The sequence below is a fragment of the Oncorhynchus masou genome, chromosome 15 (genome assembly GCF_036934945.1).
Source record: "Oncorhynchus masou masou isolate Uvic2021 chromosome 15, UVic_Omas_1.1, whole genome shotgun sequence".
NCBI classification, from domain to species: domain Eukaryota; kingdom Metazoa; phylum Chordata; class Actinopteri; order Salmoniformes; family Salmonidae; genus Oncorhynchus; species Oncorhynchus masou.
The window spans coordinates 21,598,138-21,617,593 of NC_088226.1; the positions used below are offsets into that span (position 1 = coordinate 21,598,138).

Consider the following 19,456-nt stretch of genomic DNA (forward strand, 5'->3'; position numbering starts at 1 on the left):
CCAGTGGAGGTTTGAACCCTGCCAGCAGCGCTCTGACAATCCAGTCTTTATTTGTAACATGTCATTGGGGACTTGATATGGATAATGCTTGGACATGTCCTTTGATTCAAGTGCTCAGAATTGATCTTCCATGACAAACGTTTCAAGTAGGCTCTTCAATAGCAATAATCTGGTCACTTTAGAGGTAAAATGGACAGAACGAGATAGTGGACTGGTTAAGGGTCTGTAGGTAACAGGAGAAGCTGTGATGGCCGAGAGGTTAAGGCGTTGGACTTGAAATCCATTGGGGTCTCCCGCGCAGGTTCGAACCCTGCTCACAGCGCTTTGACAAACTAGTCTTTATTTGCAACATGTCATTGGAGACTTGATATGGATAAAGTGTGCTTAATGCATGGACTTGTCCTTTGATTCAGGTGCTCAGAGTATATCTGCATTGGCAAACAGTTCAAAAAGTCTCTTCAGTACACATACTCTTGTTTGTATTAGATTTATTATGGAAATTCTGAGAGCCATGCGGGTATGTCCTCAGACTTGAAAAACCCATTGGGTCCTCTTCTCCTTTTTAAATCTTATTCTCAGTGAATAGTCCACTTGTACTTTCTCTGCACATAGTTTTTTGACTTGCGCATTAAATTTCCAACCTTCACAGCTTTGGAAAGGACCGAGGTTACTTGGCGCAATAAGATCAAAATGTTGTGCCATCAAGTTTACCATTTTTCACCAATGATGTCTGTTTCCAAATCCCAATCCCTTTACTTTCATTCCAACAGCTGCAATGGCCGAGTTCTTTAGACGTTGGACCTGAATTTCAATGGGGTCTCCCCACCCATATTCTTAACTTGCTTGAAGCATATAGCCCACTTATGCTTTCTCCTCATCAATTTCCTTAGTTTCCTACTGATGTGATGGCTAAGTGGTTTAAGCATTGTAATTGAAGTCCTATGTATTTTCCCTGTACAGTTTTCAACTCTGCTTACTGGGTGATGATAAAGTAGACCTTTAATAATTGGGTATATTTCCTTTGAATTTAAATTGTCCTTACTTTATGTGCTCGTCCAACGATTGAAGTGCTTAGAAAATTGCCTTTTTTAAACTTTGCTTGAAACAAAATTCAACAAGGCAGTTGAATTTGGATACTTTTGTCCTTGTGTGAGGTACCTCAGAAAGCTGTGATTGCAGAATGGTTAAATTGTTGGACTCAAAATCCATTGGGGTTGCCCAGTGGAGGTTTGAACCCTGCCAGCAGCGCTCTGACAATCCAGTCTTTATTTGTAACATGTCATTGGGGACTTGATATGGATAATGCTTGGACATGTCCTTTGATTCAAGTGCTCAGAATTGATCTTCCATGACAAACGTTTCAAGTAGGCTCTTCAATAGCAATAATCTGGTCACTTTAGAGGTAAAATGGACAGAACGAGATAGTGGACTGGTTAAGGGTCTGTAGGTAACAGGAGAAGCTGTGATGGCCGAGAGGTTAAGGCGTTGGACTTGAAATCCATTGGGGTCTCCCGCGCAGGTTCGAACCCTGCTCACAGCGCTTTGACAAACTAGTCTTTATTTGCAACATGTCATTGGAGACTTGATATGGATAAAGTGTGCTTAATGCATGGACTTGTCCTTTGATTCAGGTGCTCAGAGTATATCTGCATTGGCAAACAGTTCAAAAAGTCTCTTCAGTACACATACTCTTGTTTGTATTAGATTTATTATGGAAATTCTGAGAGCCATGCGGGTATGTCCTCAGACTTGAAACCCCATTGGGTCTCTCTTCTCCTTTTTAAATCTTATTCTCAGTGAATAGTCCACTTGTACTTTCTCTGCACATAGTTTTTTGACTTGCGCATTAAATTTCCAACCTTCACAGCTTTGGAAAGGACCGAGGTTACTTGGCGCAATAAGATCAAAATGTTGTGCCATCAAGTTTACCATTTTTCACCAATGATGTCTGTTTCCAAATCCCAATCCCTTTACTTTCATTCCAACAGCTGCAATGGCCGAGTTCTTTAGACGTTGGACCTGAATTTCAATGGGGTCTCCCCACCCATATTCTTAACTTGCTTGAAGCATATAGCCCACTTATGCTTTCTCCTCATCAATTTCCTTAGTTTCCTACTGATGTGATGGCTAAGTGGTTTAAGCATTGTAATTGAAGTCCTATGTATTTTCCCTGTACAGTTTTCAACTCTGCTTACTGGGTGATGATAAAGTAGACCTTTAATAATTGGGTATATTTCCTTTGAATTTAAATTGTCCTTACTTTATGTGCTCGTCCAACGATTGAAGTGCTTAGAAAATTGCCTTTTTTAAACTTTGCTTGAAACAAAATTCAACAAGGCAGTTGAATTTGGATACTTTTGTCCTTGTGTGAGGTACCTCAGAAAGCTGTGATTGCAGAATGGTTAAATTGTTGGACTCAAAATCCATTGGGGTTGCCCAGTGGAGGTTTGAACCCTGCCAGCAGCGCTCTGACAATCCAGTCTTTATTTGTAACATGTCATTGGGGACTTGATATGGATAATGCTTGGACATGTCCTTTGATTCAAGTGCTCAGAATTGATCTTCCATGACAAACGTTTCAAGTAGGCTCTTCAATAGCAATAATCTGGTCACTTTAGAGGTAAAATGGACAGAACGAGATAGTGGACTGGTTAAGGGTCTGTAGGTAACAGGAGAAGCTGTGATGGCCGAGAGGTTAAGGCGTTGGACTTGAAATCCATTGGGGTCTCCCGCGCAGGTTCGAACCCTGCTCACAGCGCTTTGACAAACTAGTCTTTATTTGCAACATGTCATTGGAGACTTGATATGGATAAAGTGTGCTTAATGCATGGACTTGTCCTTTGATTCAGGTGCTCAGAGTATATCTGCATTGGCAAACAGTTCAAAAAGTCTCTTCAGTACACATACTCTTGTTTGTATTAGATTTATTATGGAAATTCTGAGAGCCATGCGGGTATGTCCTCAGACTTGAAACCCCATTGGGTCTCTCTTCTCCTTTTTAAATCTTATTCTCAGTGAATAGTCCACTTGTACTTTCTCTGCACATAGTTTTTTGACTTGCGCATTAAATTTCCAACCTTCACAGCTTTGGAAAGGACCGAGGTTACTTGGCGCAATAAGATCAAAATGTTGTGCCATCAAGTTTACCATTTTTCACCAATGATGTCTGTTTCCAAATCCCAATCCCTTTACTTTCATTCCAACAGCTGCAATGGCCGAGTTCTTTAGACGTTGGACCTGAATTTCAATGGGGTCTCCCCACCCATATTCTTAACTTGCTTGAAGCATATAGCCCACTTATGCTTTCTCCTCATCAATTTCCTTAGTTTCCTACTGATGTGATGGCTAAGTGGTTTAAGCATTGTAATTGAAGTCCTATGTATTTTCCCTGTACAGTTTTCAACTCTGCTTACTGGGTGATGATAAAGTAGACCTTTAATAATTGGGTATATTTCCTTTGAATTTAAATTGTCCTTACTTTATGTGCTCGTCCAACGATTGAAGTGCTTAGAAAATTGCCTTTTTTAAACTTTGCTTGAAACAAAATTCAACAAGGCAGTTGAATTTGGATACTTTTGTCCTTGTGTGAGGTACCTCAGAAAGCTGTGATTGCAGAATGGTTAAATTGTTGGACTCAAAATCCATTGGGGTTGCCCAGTGGAGGTTTGAACCCTGCCAGCAGCGCTCTGACAATCCAGTCTTTATTTGTAACATGTCATTGGGGACTTGATATGGATAATGCTTGGACATGTCCTTTGATTCAAGTGCTCAGAATTGATCTTCCATGACAAACGTTTCAAGTAGGCTCTTCAATAGCAATAATCTGGTCACTTTAGAGGTAAAATGGACAGAACGAGATAGTGGACTGGTTAAGGGTCTGTAGGTAACAGGAGAAGCTGTGATGGCCGAGAGGTTAAGGCGTTGGACTTGAAATCAATTGGGGTCTCCCGCGCAGTTTCGAACCCTGCTCACAGCGCTTTGACAAACTAGTCTTTATTTGCAACATGTCATTGGAGACTTGATATGGATAAAGTGTGCTTAATGCATGGACTTGTCCTTTGATTCAGGTGCTCAGAGTATATCTGCATTGGCAAACAGTTCAAAAAGTCTCTTCAGTACACATACTGTTGTTTGTATTAGATTTATTATGGAAATTCTGAGAGCCATGCGGGTATGTCCTCAGACTTGAAAACCCATTGGGTCTCTCTTCTCCTATTTAAATCTTATTCTCAGTGAATAGTCCTTACTTGTACTTTCTCTGCACATAGTTTTTTGACTTGCGCATTAAATTTCCAACCTTCACAGCTTTGGAAAGGACCGAGGTTACTTGGCGCAATAAGATCAAAATGTTGTGCCATCAAGTTTACCATTTTTCACCAATGATGTCTGTTTCCAAATCCCAATCCCTTTACTTTCATTCCAACAGCTGCAATGGCCGAGTTCTTTAGACGTTGGACCTGAATTTCAATGGGGTCTCCCCACCCATATTCTTAACTTGCTTGAAGCATATAGCCCACTTATGCTTTCTCCTCATCAATTTCCTTAGTTTCCTACTGATGTGATGGCTAAGTGGTTTAAGCATTGTAATTGAAGTCCTATGTATTTTCCCTGTACAGTTTTCAACTCTGCTTACTGGGTGATGATAAAGTAGACCTTTAATAATTGGGTATATTTCCTTTGAATTTAAATTGTCCTTACTTTATGTGCTCGTCCAACGATTGAAGTGCTTAGAAAATTGCCTTTTTTAAACTTTGCTTGAAACAAAATTCAACAAGGCAGTTGAATTTGGATACTTTTGTCCTTGTGTGAGGTACCTCAGAAAGCTGTGATTGCAGAATGGTTAAATTGTTGGACTCAAAATCCATTGGGGTTGCCCAGTGGAGGTTTGAACCCTGCCAGCAGCGCTCTGACAATCCAGTCTTTATTTGTAACATGTCATTGGGGACTTGATATGGATAATGCTTGGACATGTCCTTTGATTCAAGTGCTCAGAATTGATCTTCCATGACAAACGTTTCAAGTAGGCTCTTCAATAGCAATAATCTGGTCACTTTAGAGGTAAAATGGACAGAACGAGATAGTGGACTGGTTAAGGGTCTGTAGGTAACAGGAGAAGCTGTGATGGCCGAGAGGTTAAGGCGTTGGACTTGAAATCCATTGGGGTCTCCCGCGCAGTTTCTAACCCTGCTCACAGCGCTTTGACAAACTAGTCTTTATTTGCAACATGTCATTGGAGACTTGATATGGATAAAGTGTGCTTAATGCATGGACTTGTCCTTTGATTCAGGTGCTCAGAGTATATCTGCATTGGCAAACAGTTCAAAAAGTCTCTTCAGTACACATACTCTTGTTTGTATTAGATTTATTATGGAAATTCTGAGAGCCATGCGGGTATGTCCTCAGACTTGAAACCCCATTGGGTCCCTCTTCTCCTTTTTAAATCTTATTCTCAGTGAATAGTCCACTTGTACTTTCTCTGCACATAGTTTTTTGACTTGCGCATTAAATTTCCAACCTTCACAGCTTTGGAAAGGACCGAGGTTACTTGGCGCAATAAGATCAAAATGTTGTGCCATCAAGTTTACCATTTTTCACCAATGATGTCTGTTTCCAAATCCCAATCCCTTTACTTTCATTCCAACAGCTGCAATGGCCGAGTTCTTTAGACGTTGGACCTGAATTTCAATGGGGTCTCCCCACCCATATTCTTAACTTGCTTGAAGCATATAGCCCACTTATGCTTTCTCCTCATCAATTTCCTTAGTTTCCTACTGATGTGATGGCTAAGTGGTTTAAGCATTGTAATTGAAGTCCTATGTATTTTCCCTGTACAGTTTTCAACTCTGCTTACTGGGTGATGATAAAGTAGACCTTTAATAATTGGGTATATTTCCTTTGAATTTAAATTGTCCTTACTTTATGTGCTCGTCCAACGATTGAAGTGCTTAGAAAATTGCCTTTTTTAAACTTTGCTTGAAACAAAATTCAACAAGGCAGTTGAATTTGGATACTTTTGTCCTTGTGTGAGGTACCTCAGAAAGCTGTGATTGCAGAATGGTTAAATTGTTGGACTCAAAATCCATTGGGGTTGCCCAGTGGAGGTTTGAACCCTGCCAGCAGCGCTCTGACAATCCAGTCTTTATTTGTAACATGTCATTGGGGACTTGATATGGATAATGCTTGGACATGTCCTTTGATTCAAGTGCTCAGAATTGATCTTCCATGACAAACGTTTCAAGTAGGCTCTTCAATAGCAATAATCTGGTCACTTTAGAGGTAAAATGGACAGAACGAGATAGTGGACTGGTTAAGGGTCTGTAGGTAACAGGAGAAGCTGTGATGGCCGAGAGGTTAAGGCGTTGGACTTGAAATCCATTGGGGTCTCCCCGCGCAGGTTCGAACCCTGCTCACAGCGCTTTGACAAACTAGTCTTTATTTGCAACATGTCATTGGAGACTTGATATGGATAAAGTGTGCTTAATGCATGGACTTGTCCTTTGATTCAGGTGCTCAGAGTATATCTGCATTGGCAAACAGTTCAAAAAGTCTCTTCAGTACACATACTCTTGTTTGTATTAGATTTATTATGGAAATTCTGAGAGCCATGCGGGTATGTCCTCAGACTTGAAACCCCATTGGGTCTCTCTTCTCCTTTTTAAATCTTATTCTCAGTGAATAGTCCACTTGTACTTTCTCTGCACATAGTTTTTTGACTTGCGCATTAAATTTCCAACCTTCACAGCTTTGGAAAGGACCGAGGTTACTTGGCGCAATAAGATCAAAATGTTGTGCCATCAAGTTTACCATTTTTCACCAATGATGTCTGTTTCCAAATCCCAATCCCTTTACTTTCATTCCAACAGCTGCAATGGCCGAGTTCTTTAGACGTTGGACCTGAATTTCAATGGGGTCTCCCCACCCATATTCTTAACTTGCTTGAAGCATATAGCCCACTTATGCTTTCTCCTCATCAATTTCCTTAGTTTCCTACTGATGTGATGGCTAAGTGGTTTAAGCATTGTAATTGAAGTCCTATGTATTTTCCCTGTACAGTTTTCAACTCTGCTTACTGGGTGATGATAAAGTAGACCTTTAATAATTGGGTATATTTCCTTTGAATTTAAATTGTCCTTACTTTATGTGCTCGTCCAACGATTGAAGTGCTTAGAAAATTGCCTTTTTTAAACTTTGCTTGAAACAAAATTCAACAAGGCAGTTGAATTTGGATACTTTTGTCCTTGTGTGAGGTACCTCAGAAAGCTGTGATTGCAGAATGGTTAAATTGTTGGACTCAAAATCCATTGGGGTTGCCCAGTGGAGGTTTGAACCCTGCCAGCAGCGCTCTGACAATCCAGTCTTTATTTGTAACATGTCATTGGGGACTTGATATGGATAATGCTTGGACATGTCCTTTGATTCAAGTGCTCAGAATTGATCTTCCATGACAAACGTTTCAAGTAGGCTCTTCAATAGCAATAATCTGGTCACTTTAGAGGTAAAATGGACAGAACGAGATAGTGGACTGGTTAAGGGTCTGTAGGTAACAGGAGAAGCTGTGATGGCCGAGAGGTTAAGGCGTTGGACTTGAAATCCATTGGGGTCTCCCCGCGCAGGTTCGAACCCTGCTCACAGCGCTTTGACAAACTAGTCTTTATTTGCAACATGTCATTGGAGACTTGATATGGATAAAGTGTGCTTAATGCATGGACTTGTCCTTTGATTCAGGTGCTCAGAGTATATCTGCATTGGCAAACAGTTCAAAAAGTCTCTTCAGTACACATACTCTTGTTTGTATTAGATTTATTATGGAAATTCTGAGAGCCATGCGGGTATGTCCTCAGACTTGAAACCCCATTGGGTCTCTCTTCTCCTTTTTAAATCTTATTCTCAGTGAATAGTCCACTTGTACTTTCTCTGCACATAGTTTTTTGACTTGCGCATTAAATTTCCAACCTTCACAGCTTTGGAAAGGACCGAGGTTACTTGGCGCAATAAGATCAAAATGTTGTGCCATCAAGTTTACCATTTTTCACCAATGATGTCTGTTTCCAAATCCCAATCCCTTTACTTTCATTCCAACAGCTGCAATGGCCGAGTTCTTTAGACGTTGGACCTGAATTTCAATGGGGTCTCCCCACCCATATTCTTAACTTGCTTGAAGCATATAGCCCACTTATGCTTTCTCCTCATCAATTTCCTTAGTTTCCTACTGATGTGATGGCTAAGTGGTTTAAGCATTGTAATTGAAGTCCTATGTATTTTCCCTGTACAGTTTTCAACTCTGCTTACTGGGTGATGATAAAGTAGACCTTTAATAATTGGGTATATTTCCTTTGAATTTAAATTGTCCTTACTTTATGTGCTCGTCCAACGATTGAAGTGCTTAGAAAATTGCCTTTTTTAAACTTTGCTTGAAACAAAATTCAACAAGGCAGTTGAATTTGGATACTTTTGTCCTTGTGTGAGGTACCTCAGAAAGCTGTGATTGCAGAATGGTTAAATTGTTGGACTCAAAATCCATTGGGGTTGCCCAGTGGAGGTTTGAACCCTGCCAGCAGCGCTCTGACAATCCAGTCTTTATTTGTAACATGTCATTGGGGACTTGATATGGATAATGCTTGGACATGTCCTTTGATTCAAGTGCTCAGAATTGATCTTCCATGACAAACGTTTCAAGTAGGCTCTTCAATAGCAATAATCTGGTCACTTTAGAGGTAAAATGGACAGAACGAGATAGTGGACTGGTTAAGGGTCTGTAGGTAACAGGAGAAGCTGTGATGGCCGAGAGGTTAAGGCGTTGGACTTGAAATCCATTGGGGTCTCCCCGCGCAGGTTCGAACCCTGCTCACAGCGCTTTGACAAACTAGTCTTTATTTGCAACATGTCATTGGAGACTTGATATGGATAAAGTGTGCTTAATGCATGGACTTGTCCTTTGATTCAGGTGCTCAGAGTATATCTGCATTGGCAAACAGTTCAAAAAGTCTCTTCAGTACACATACTCTTGTTTGTATTAGATTTATTATGGAAATTCTGAGAGCCATGCGGGTATGTCCTCAGACTTGAAAACCCATTCGGTCCCTCTTCTCCTTTTTAAATCTTATTCTCAGTGAATAGTCCACTTGTACTTTCTCTGCACATAGTTTTTTGACTTGCGCATTAAATTTCCAACCTTCACAGCTTTGGAAAGGACCGAGGTTACTTGGCGCAATAAGATCAAAATGTTGTGCCATCAAGTTTACCATTTTTCACCAATGATGTCTGTTTCCAAATCCCAATCCCTTTACTTTCATTCCAACAGCTGCAATGGCCGAGTTCTTTAGACGTTGGACCTGAATTTCAATGGGGTCTCCCCACCCATATTCTTAACTTGCTTGAAGCATATAGCCCACTTATGCTTTCTCCTCATCAATTTCCTTAGTTTCCTACTGATGTGATGGCTAAGTGGTTTAAGCATTGTAATTGAAGTCCTATGTATTTTCCCTGTACAGTTTTCAACTCTGCTTACTGGGTGATGATAAAGTAGACCTTTAATAATTGGGTATATTTCCTTTGAATTTAAATTGTCCTTACTTTATGTGCTCGTCCAACGATTGAAGTGCTTAGAAAATTGCCTTTTTTAAACTTTGCTTGAAACAAAATTCAACAAGGCAGTTGAATTTGGATACTTTTGTCCTTGTGTGAGGTACCTCAGAAAGCTGTGATTGCAGAATGGTTAAATTGTTGGACTCAAAATCCATTGGGGTTGCCCAGTGGAGGTTTGAACCCTGCCAGCAGCGCTCTGACAATCCAGTCTTTATTTGTAACATGTCATTGGGGACTTGATATGGATAATGCTTGGACATGTCCTTTGATTCAAGTGCTCAGAATTGATCTTCCATGACAAACGTTTCAAGTAGGCTCTTCAATAGCAATAATCTGGTCACTTTAGAGGTAAAATGGACAGAACGAGATAGTGGACTGGTTAAGGGTCTGTAGGTAACAGGAGAAGCTGTGATGGCCGAGAGGTTAAGGCGTTGGACTTGAAATCCATTGGGGTCTCCCGCGCAGTTTCTAACCCTGCTCACAGCGCTTTGACAAACTAGTCTTTATTTGCAACATGTCATTGGAGACTTGATATGGATAAAGTGTGCTTAATGCATGGACTTGTCCTTTGATTCAGGTGCTCAGAGTATATCTGCATTGGCAAACAGTTCAAAAAGTCTCTTCAGTACACATACTCTTGTTTGTATTAGATTTATTATGGAAATTCTGAGAGCCATGCGGGTATGTCCTCAGACTTGAAACCCCATTGGGTCCTCTTCTCCTTTTTAAATCTTATTCTCAGTGAATAGTCCACTTGTACTTTCTCTGCACATAGTTTTTTGACTTGCGCATTAAATTTCCAACCTTCACAGCTTTGGAAAGGACCGAGGTTACTTGGCGCAATAAGATCAAAATGTTGTGCCATCAAGTTTACCATTTTTCACCAATGATGTCTGTTTCCAAATCCCAATCCCTTTACTTTCATTCCAACAGCTGCAATGGCCGAGTTCTTTAGACGTTGGACCTGAATTTCAATGGGGTCTCCCCACCCATATTCTTAACTTGCTTGAAGCATATAGCCCACTTATGCTTTCTCCTCATCAATTTCCTTAGTTTCCTACTGATGTGATGGCTAAGTGGTTTAAGCATTGTAATTGAAGTCCTATGTATTTTCCCTGTACAGTTTTCAACTCTGCTTACTGGGTGATGATAAAGTAGACCTTTAATAATTGGGTATATTTCCTTTGAATTTAAATTGTCCTTACTTTATGTGCTCGTCCAACGATTGAAGTGCTTAGAAAATTGCCTTTTTTAAACTTTGCTTGAAACAAAATTCAACAAGGCAGTTGAATTTGGATACTTTTGTCCTTGTGTGAGGTACCTCAGAAAGCTGTGATTGCAGAATGGTTAAATTGTTGGACTCAAAATCCATTGGGGTTGCCCAGTGGAGGTTTGAACCCTGCCAGCAGCGCTCTGACAATCCAGTCTTTATTTGTAACATGTCATTGGGGACTTGATATGGATAATGCTTGGACATGTCCTTTGATTCAAGTGCTCAGAATTGATCTTCCATGACAAACGTTTCAAGTAGGCTCTTCAATAGCAATAATCTGGTCACTTTAGAGGTAAAATGGACAGAACGAGATAGTGGACTGGTTAAGGGTCTGTAGGTAACAGGAGAAGCTGTGATGGCCGAGAGGTTAAGGCGTTGGACTTGAAATCCATTGGGGTCTCCCCGCGCAGGTTCGAACCCTGCTCACAGCGCTTTGACAAACTAGTCTTTATTTGCAACATGTCATTGGAGACTTGATATGGATAAAGTGTGCTTAATGCATGGACTTGTCCTTTGATTCAGGTGCTCAGAGTATATCTGCATTGGCAAACAGTTCAAAAAGTCTCTTCAGTACACATACTCTTGTTTGTATTAGATTTATTATGGAAATTCTGAGAGCCATGCGGGTATGTCCTCAGACTTGAAACCCCATTGGTCTCTCTTCTCCTTTTTAAATCTTATTCTCAGTGAATAGTCCACTTGTACTTTCTCTGCACATAGTTTTTTGACTTGCGCATTAAATTTCCAACCTTCACAGCTTTGGAAAGACCGAGGTTACTTGGCGCAATAAGATCAAAATGTTGTGCCATCAAGTTTACCATTTTTCACCAATGATGTCTGTTTCCAAATCCCAATCCCTTTACTTTCATTCCAACAGCTGCAATGGCCGAGTTCTTTAGACGTTGGACCTGAATTTCAATGGGGTCTCCCCACCCATATTCTTAACTTGCTTGAAGCATATAGCCCACTTATGCTTTCTCCTCATCAATTTCCTTAGTTTCCTACTGATGTGATGGCTAAGTGGTTTAAGCATTGTAATTGAAGTCCTATGTATTTTCCCTGTACAGTTTTCAACTCTGCTTACTGGGTGATGATAAAGTAGACCTTTAATAATTGGGTATATTTCCTTTGAATTTAAATTGTCCTTACTTTATGTGCTCGTCCAACGATTGAAGTGCTTAGAAAATTGCCTTTTTTAAACTTTGCTTGAAACAAAATTCAACAAGGCAGTTGAATTTGGATACTTTTGTCCTTGTGTGAGGTACCTCAGAAAGCTGTGATTGCAGAATGGTTAAATTGTTGGACTCAAAATCCATTGGGGTTGCCCAGTGGAGGTTTGAACCCTGCCAGCAGCGCTCTGACAATCCAGTCTTTATTTGTAACATGTCATTGGGGACTTGATATGGATAATGCTTGGACATGTCCTTTGATTCAAGTGCTCAGAATTGATCTTCCATGACAAACGTTTCAAGTAGGCTCTTCAATAGCAATAATCTGGTCACTTTAGAGGTAAAATGGACAGAACGAGATAGTGGACTGGTTAAGGGTCTGTAGGTAACAGGAGAAGCTGTGATGGCCGAGAGGTTAAGGCGTTGGACTTGAAATCAATTGGGGTCTCCCGCGCAGGTTCGAACCCTGCTCACAGCGCTTTGACAAACTAGTCTTTATTTGCAACATGTCATTGGAGACTTGATATGGATAAAGTGTGCTTAATGCATGGACTTGTCCTTTGATTCAGGTGCTCAGAGTATATCTGCATTGGCAAACAGTTCAAAAAGTCTCTTCAGTACACATACTCTTGTTTGTATTAGATTTATTATGGAAATTCTGAGAGCCATGCGGGTATGTCCTCAGACTTGAAACCCCATTGGGTCTCTCTTCTCCTTTTTAAATCTTATTCTCAGTGAATAGTCCACTTGTACTTTCTCTGCACATAGTTTTTTGACTTGCGCATTAAATTTCCAACCTTCACAGCTTTGGAAAGGACCGAGGTTACTTGGCGCAATAAGATCAAAATGTTGTGCCATCAAGTTTACCATTTTTCACCAATGATGTCTGTTTCCAAATCCCAATCCCTTTACTTTCATTCCAACAGCTGCAATGGCCGAGTTCTTTAGACGTTGGACCTGAATTTCAATGGGGTCTCCCCACCCATATTCTTAACTTGCTTGAAGCATATAGCCCACTTATGCTTTCTCCTCATCAATTTCCTTAGTTTCCTACTGATGTGATGGCTAAGTGGTTTAAGCATTGTAATTGAAGTCCTATGTATTTTCCCTGTACAGTTTTCAACTCTGCTTACTGGGTGATGATAAAGTAGACCTTTAATAATTGGGTATATTTCCTTTGAATTTAAATTGTCCTTACTTTATGTGCTCGTCCAACGATTGAAGTGCTTAGAAAATTGCCTTTTTTAAACTTTGCTTGAAACAAAATTCAACAAGGCAGTTGAATTTGGATACTTTTGTCCTTGTGTGAGGTACCTCAGAAAGCTGTGATTGCAGAATGGTTAAATTGTTGGACTCAAAATCCATTGGGGTTGCCCAGTGGAGGTTTGAACCCTGCCAGCAGCGCTCTGACAATCCAGTCTTTATTTGTAACATGTCATTGGGGACTTGATATGGATAATGCTTGGACATGTCCTTTGATTCAAGTGCTCAGAATTGATCTTCCATGACAAACGTTTCAAGTAGGCTCTTCAATAGCAATAATCTGGTCACTTTAGAGGTAAAATGGACAGAACGAGATAGTGGACTGGTTAAGGGTCTGTAGGTAACAGGAGAAGCTGTGATGGCCGAGAGGTTAAGGCGTTGGACTTGAAATCCATTGGGGTCTCCCGCGCAGGTTCGAACCCTGCTCACAGCGCTTTGACAAACTAGTCTTTATTTGCAACATGTCATTGGAGACTTGATATGGATAAAGTGTGCTTAATGCATGGACTTGTCCTTTGATTCAGGTGCTCAGAGTATATCTGCATTGGCAAACAGTTCAAAAAGTCTCTTCAGTACACATACTCTTGTTTGTATTAGATTTATTATGGAAATTCTGAGAGCCATGCGGGTATGTCCTCAGACTTGAAACCCCATTGGGTCTCTCTTCTCCTTTTTAAATCTTATTCTCAGTGAATAGTCCACTTGTACTTTCTCTGCACATAGTTTTTTGACTTGCGCATTAAATTTCCAACCTTCACAGCTTTGGAAAGGACCGAGGTTACTTGGCGCAATAAGATCAAAATGTTGTGCCATCAAGTTTACCATTTTTCACCAATGATGTCTGTTTCCAAATCCCAATCCCTTTACTTTCATTCCAACAGCTGCAATGGCCGAGTTCTTTAGACGTTGGACCTGAATTTCAATGGGGTCTCCCCACCCATATTCTTAACTTGCTTGAAGCATATAGCCCACTTATGCTTTCTCCTCATCAATTTCCTTAGTTTCCTACTGATGTGATGGCTAAGTGGTTTAAGCATTGTAATTGAAGTCCTATGTATTTTCCCTGTACAGTTTTCAACTCTGCTTACTGGGTGATGATAAAGTAGACCTTTAATAATTGGGTATATTTCCTTTGAATTTAAATTGTCCTTACTTTATGTGCTCGTCCAACGATTGAAGTGCTTAGAAAATTGCCTTTTTTAAACTTTGCTTGAAACAAAATTCAACAAGGCAGTTGAATTTGGATACTTTTGTCCTTGTGTGAGGTACCTCAGAAAGCTGTGATTGCAGAATGGTTAAATTGTTGGACTCAAAATCCATTGGGGTTGCCCAGTGGAGGTTTGAACCCTGCCAGCAGCGCTCTGACAATCCAGTCTTTATTTGTAACATGTCATTGGGGACTTGATATGGATAATGCTTGGACATGTCCTTTGATTCAAGTGCTCAGAATTGATCTTCCATGACAAACGTTTCAAGTAGGCTCTTCAATAGCAATAATCTGGTCACTTTAGAGGTAAAATGGACAGAACGAGATAGTGGACTGGTTAAGGGTCTGTAGGTAACAGGAGAAGCTGTGATGGCCGAGAGGTTAAGGCGTTGGACTTGAAATCCATTGGGGTCTCCCGCGCAGGTTCGAACCCTGCTCACAGCGCTTTGACAAACTAGTCTTTATTTGCAACATGTCATTGGAGACTTGATATGGATAAAGTGTGCTTAATGCATGGACTTGTCCTTTGATTCAGGTGCTCAGAGTATATCTGCATTGGCAAACAGTTCAAAAAGTCTCTTCAGTACACATACTCTTGTTTGTATTAGATTTATTATGGAAATTCTGAGAGCCATGCGGGTATGTCCTCAGACTTGAAACCCCATTGGGTCTCTCTTCTCCTTTTTAAATCTTATTCTCAGTGAATAGTCCACTTGTACTTTCTCTGCACATAGTTTTTTGACTTGCGCATTAAATTTCCAACCTTCACAGCTTTGGAAAGGACCGAGGTTACTTGGCGCAATAAGATCAAAATGTTGTGCCATCAAGTTTACCATTTTTCACCAATGATGTCTGTTTCCAAATCCCAATCCCTTTACTTTCATTCCAACAGCTGCAATGGCCGAGTTCTTTAGACGTTGGACCTGAATTTCAATGGGGTCTCCCCACCCATATTCTTAACTTGCTTGAAGCATATAGCCCACTTATGCTTTCTCCTCATCAATTTCCTTAGTTTCCTACTGATGTGATGGCTAAGTGGTTTAAGCATTGTAATTGAAGTCCTATGTATTTTCCCTGTACAGTTTTCAACTCTGCTTACTGGGTGATGATAAAGTAGACCTTTAATAATTGGGTATATTTCCTTTGAATTTAAATTGTCCTTACTTTATGTGCTCGTCCAACGATTGAAGTGCTTAGAAAATTGCCTTTTTTAAACTTTGCTTGAAACAAAATTCAACAAGGCAGTTGAATTTGGATACTTTTGTCCTTGTGTGAGGTACCTCAGAAAGCTGTGATTGCAGAATGGTTAAATTGTTGGACTCAAAATCCATTGGGGTTGCCCAGTGGAGGTTTGAACCCTGCCAGCAGCGCTCTGACAATCCAGTCTTTATTTGTAACATGTCATTGGGGACTTGATATGGATAATGCTTGGACATGTCCTTTGATTCAAGTGCTCAGAATTGATCTTCCATGACAAACGTTTCAAGTAGGCTCTTCAATAGCAATAATCTGGTCACTTTAGAGGTAAAATGGACAGAACGAGATAGTGGACTGGTTAAGGGTCTGTAGGTAACAGGAGAAGCTGTGATGGCCGAGAGGTTAAGGCGTTGGACTTGAAATCCATTGGGGTCTCCCGCGCAGGTTCGAACCCTGCTCACAGCGCTTTGACAAACTAGTCTTTATTTGCAACATGTCATTGGAGACTTGATATGGATAAAGTGTGCTTAATGCATGGACTTGTCCTTTGATTCAGGTGCTCAGAGTATATCTGCATTGGCAAACAGTTCAAAAAGTCTCTTCAGTACACATACTCTTGTTTGTATTAGATTTATTATGGAAATTCTGAGAGCCATGCGGGTATGTCCTCAGACTTGAAACCCCATTGGGTCTCTCTTCTCCTTTTTAAATCTTATTCTCAGTGAATAGTCCACTTGTACTTTCTCTGCACATAGTTTTTTGACTTGCGCATTAAATTTCCAACCTTCACAGCTTTGGAAAGGACCGAGGTTACTTGGCGCAATAAGATCAAAATGTTGTGCCATCAAGTTTACCATTTTTCACCAATGATGTCTGTTTCCAAATCCCAATCCCTTTACTTTCATTCCAACAGCTGCAATGGCCGAGTTCTTTAGACGTTGGACCTGAATTTCAATGGGGTCTCCCCACCCATATTCTTAACTTGCTTGAAGCATATAGCCCACTTATGCTTTCTCCTCATCAATTTCCTTAGTTTCCTACTGATGTGATGGCTAAGTGGTTTAAGCATTGTAATTGAAGTCCTATGTATTTTCCCTGTACAGTTTTCAACTCTGCTTACTGGGTGATGATAAAGTAGACCTTTAATAATTGGGTATATTTCCTTTGAATTTAAATTGTCCTTACTTTATGTGCTCGTCCAACGATTGAAGTGCTTAGAAAATTGCCTTTTTTAAACTTTGCTTGAAACAAAATTCAACAAGGCAGTTGAATTTGGATACTTTTGTCCTTGTGTGAGGTACCTCAGAAAGCTGTGATTGCAGAATGGTTAAATTGTTGGACTCAAAATCCATTGGGGTTGCCCAGTGGAGGTTTGAACCCTGCCAGCAGCGCTCTGACAATCCAGTCTTTATTTGTAACATGTCATTGGGGACTTGATATGGATAATGCTTGGACATGTCCTTTGATTCAAGTGCTCAGAATTGATCTTCCATGACAAACGTTTCAAGTAGGCTCTTCAATAGCAATAATCTGGTCACTTTAGAGGTAAAATGGACAGAACGAGATAGTGGACTGGTTAAGGGTCTGTAGGTAACAGGAGAAGCTGTGATGGCCGAGAGGTTAAGGCGTTGGACTTGAAATCAATTGGGGTCTCCCGCGCAGTTTCTAACCCTGCTCACAGCGCTTTGACAAACTAGTCTTTATTTGCAACATGTCATTGGAGACTTGATATGGATAAAGTGTGCTTAATGCATGGACTTGTCCTTTGATTCAGGTGCTCAGAGTATATCTGCATTGGCAAACAGTTCAAAAAGTCTCTTCAGTACACATACTCTTGTTTGTATTAGATTTATTATGGAAATTCTGAGAGCCATGCGGGTATGTCCTCAGACTTGAAACCCCATTGGGTCTCTCTTCTCCTTTTTAAATCTTATTCTCAGTGAATAGTCCACTTGTACTTTCTCTGCACATAGTTTTTTGACTTGCGCATTAAATTTCCAACCTTCACAGCTTTGGAAAGGACCGAGGTTACTTGGCGCAATAAGATCAAAATGTTGTGCCATCAAGTTTACCATTTTTCACCAATGATGTCTGTTTCCAAATCCCAATCCCTTTACTTTCATTCCAACAGCTGCAATGGCCGAGTTCTTTAGACGTTGGACCTGAATTTCAATGGGGTCTCCCCACCCATATTCTTAACTTGCTTGAAGCATATAGCCCACTTATGCTTTCTCCTCATCAATTTCCTTAGTTTCCTACTGATGTGATGGCTAAGTGGTTTAAGCATTGTAATTGAAGTCCTATGTATTTTCCCTGTACAGTTTTCAACTCTGCTTACTGGGTGATGATAAAGTAGACCTTTAATAATTGGGTATATTTCCTTTGAATTTAAATTGTCCTTACTTTATGTGCTCGTCCAACGATTGAAGTGCTTAGAAAATTGCCTTTTTTAAACTTTGCTTGAAACAAAATTCAACAAGGCAGTTGAATTTGGATACTTTTGTCCTTGTGTGAGGTACCTCAGAAAGCTGTGATTGCAGAATGGTTAAATTGTTGGACTCAAAATCCATTGGGGTTGCCCAGTGGAGGTTTGAACCCTGCCAGCAGCGCTCTGACAATCCAGTCTTTATTTGTAACATGTCATTGGGGACTTGATATGGATAATGCTTGGACATGTCCTTTGATTCAAGTGCTCAGAATTGATCTTCCATGACAAACGTTTCAAGTAGGCTCTTCAATAGCAATAATCTGGTCACTTTAGAGGTAAAATGGACAGAACGAGATAGTGGACTGGTTAAGGGTCTGTAGGTAACAGGAGAAGCTGTGATGGCCGAGAGGTTAAGGCGTTGGACTTGAAATCCATTGGGGTCTCCCGCGCAGTTTCTAACCCTGCTCACAGCGCTTTGACAAACTAGTCTTTATTTGCAACATGTCATTGGAGACTTGATATGGATAAAGTGTGCTTAATGCATGGACTTGTCCTTTGATTCAGGTGCTCAGAGTATATCTGCATTGGCAAACAGTTCAAAAAGTCTCTTCAGTACACATACTCTTGTTTGTATTAGATTTATTATGGAAATTCTGAGAGCCATGCGGGTATGTCCTCAGACTTGAAACCCCATTGGGTCTCTCTTCTCCTTTTTAAATCTTATTCTCAGTGAATAGTCCACTTGTACTTTCTCTGCACATAGTTTTTTGACTTGCGCATTAAATTTCCAACCTTCACAGCTTTGGAAAGGACCGAGGTTACTTGGCGCAATAAGATCAAAATGTTGTGCCATCAAGTTTACCATTTTTCACCAATGATGTCTGTTTCCAAATCCCAATCCCTTTACTTTCATTCCAACAGCTGCAATGGCCGAGTTCTTTAGACGTTGGACCTGAATTTCAATGGGGTCTCCCCACCCATATTCTTAACTTGCTTGAAGCATATAGCCCACTTATGCTTTCTCCTCATCAATTTCCTTAGTTTCCTACTGATGTGATGGCTAAGTGGTTTAAGCATTGTAATTGAAGTCCTATGTATTTTCCCTGTACAGTTTTCAACTCTGCTTACTGGGTGATGATAAAGTAGACCTTTAATAATTGGGTATATTTCCTTTGAATTTAAATTGTCCTTACTTTATGTGCTCGTCCAACGATTGAAGTGCTTAGAAAATTGCCTTTTTTAAACTTTGCTTGAAACAAAATTCAACAAGGCAGTTGAATTTGGATACTTTTGTCCTTGTGTGAGGTACCTCAGAAAGCTGTGATTGCAGAATG

At 40.3% G+C, this 19,456-nt stretch overlaps 15 non-coding genes across 15 annotated transcripts; all 15 read left to right on the forward strand.

The window, feature by feature from the left end:
- Positions 1-241: 241 nt before the first annotated feature.
- On the forward strand, positions 242-322 carry trnas-uga (transfer RNA serine (anticodon UGA)). The gene has a single exon. It is a non-coding gene; the product is annotated as a tRNA-Ser (tRNA).
- A 1,137-nt stretch (positions 323-1,459) lies between these two features.
- trnas-uga (transfer RNA serine (anticodon UGA)) lies at positions 1,460-1,540 on the forward strand. The gene has a single exon. It is a non-coding gene; the product is annotated as a tRNA-Ser (tRNA).
- Positions 1,541-2,677: 1,137 nt separating this feature from the next.
- On the forward strand, positions 2,678-2,758 carry trnas-uga (transfer RNA serine (anticodon UGA)). The gene has a single exon. It is a non-coding gene; the product is annotated as a tRNA-Ser (tRNA).
- A 1,137-nt stretch (positions 2,759-3,895) lies between these two features.
- Positions 3,896-3,976, forward strand: trnas-uga (transfer RNA serine (anticodon UGA)). Its single transcript has one exon. It is a non-coding gene; the product is annotated as a tRNA-Ser (tRNA).
- Positions 3,977-5,115: 1,139 nt separating this feature from the next.
- On the forward strand, positions 5,116-5,196 carry trnas-uga (transfer RNA serine (anticodon UGA)). Its single transcript has one exon. It is a non-coding gene; the product is annotated as a tRNA-Ser (tRNA).
- A 1,137-nt stretch (positions 5,197-6,333) lies between these two features.
- Positions 6,334-6,415, forward strand: trnas-uga (transfer RNA serine (anticodon UGA)). The gene has a single exon. It is a non-coding gene; the product is annotated as a tRNA-Ser (tRNA).
- Positions 6,416-7,552: 1,137 nt separating this feature from the next.
- Positions 7,553-7,634, forward strand: trnas-uga (transfer RNA serine (anticodon UGA)). Its single transcript has one exon. It is a non-coding gene; the product is annotated as a tRNA-Ser (tRNA).
- A 1,137-nt stretch (positions 7,635-8,771) lies between these two features.
- On the forward strand, positions 8,772-8,853 carry trnas-uga (transfer RNA serine (anticodon UGA)). Its single transcript has one exon. It is a non-coding gene; the product is annotated as a tRNA-Ser (tRNA).
- A 1,137-nt stretch (positions 8,854-9,990) lies between these two features.
- On the forward strand, positions 9,991-10,071 carry trnas-uga (transfer RNA serine (anticodon UGA)). The gene has a single exon. It is a non-coding gene; the product is annotated as a tRNA-Ser (tRNA).
- Positions 10,072-11,207: 1,136 nt separating this feature from the next.
- On the forward strand, positions 11,208-11,289 carry trnas-uga (transfer RNA serine (anticodon UGA)). Its single transcript has one exon. It is a non-coding gene; the product is annotated as a tRNA-Ser (tRNA).
- A 1,135-nt stretch (positions 11,290-12,424) lies between these two features.
- trnas-uga (transfer RNA serine (anticodon UGA)) lies at positions 12,425-12,505 on the forward strand. The gene has a single exon. It is a non-coding gene; the product is annotated as a tRNA-Ser (tRNA).
- Positions 12,506-13,642: 1,137 nt separating this feature from the next.
- trnas-uga (transfer RNA serine (anticodon UGA)) lies at positions 13,643-13,723 on the forward strand. The gene has a single exon. It is a non-coding gene; the product is annotated as a tRNA-Ser (tRNA).
- Positions 13,724-14,860: 1,137 nt separating this feature from the next.
- Positions 14,861-14,941, forward strand: trnas-uga (transfer RNA serine (anticodon UGA)). Its single transcript has one exon. It is a non-coding gene; the product is annotated as a tRNA-Ser (tRNA).
- A 1,137-nt stretch (positions 14,942-16,078) lies between these two features.
- On the forward strand, positions 16,079-16,159 carry trnas-uga (transfer RNA serine (anticodon UGA)). Its single transcript has one exon. It is a non-coding gene; the product is annotated as a tRNA-Ser (tRNA).
- A 2,355-nt stretch (positions 16,160-18,514) lies between these two features.
- trnas-uga (transfer RNA serine (anticodon UGA)) lies at positions 18,515-18,595 on the forward strand. Its single transcript has one exon. It is a non-coding gene; the product is annotated as a tRNA-Ser (tRNA).
- The last annotated feature ends 861 nt before the right edge of the window (positions 18,596-19,456 follow it).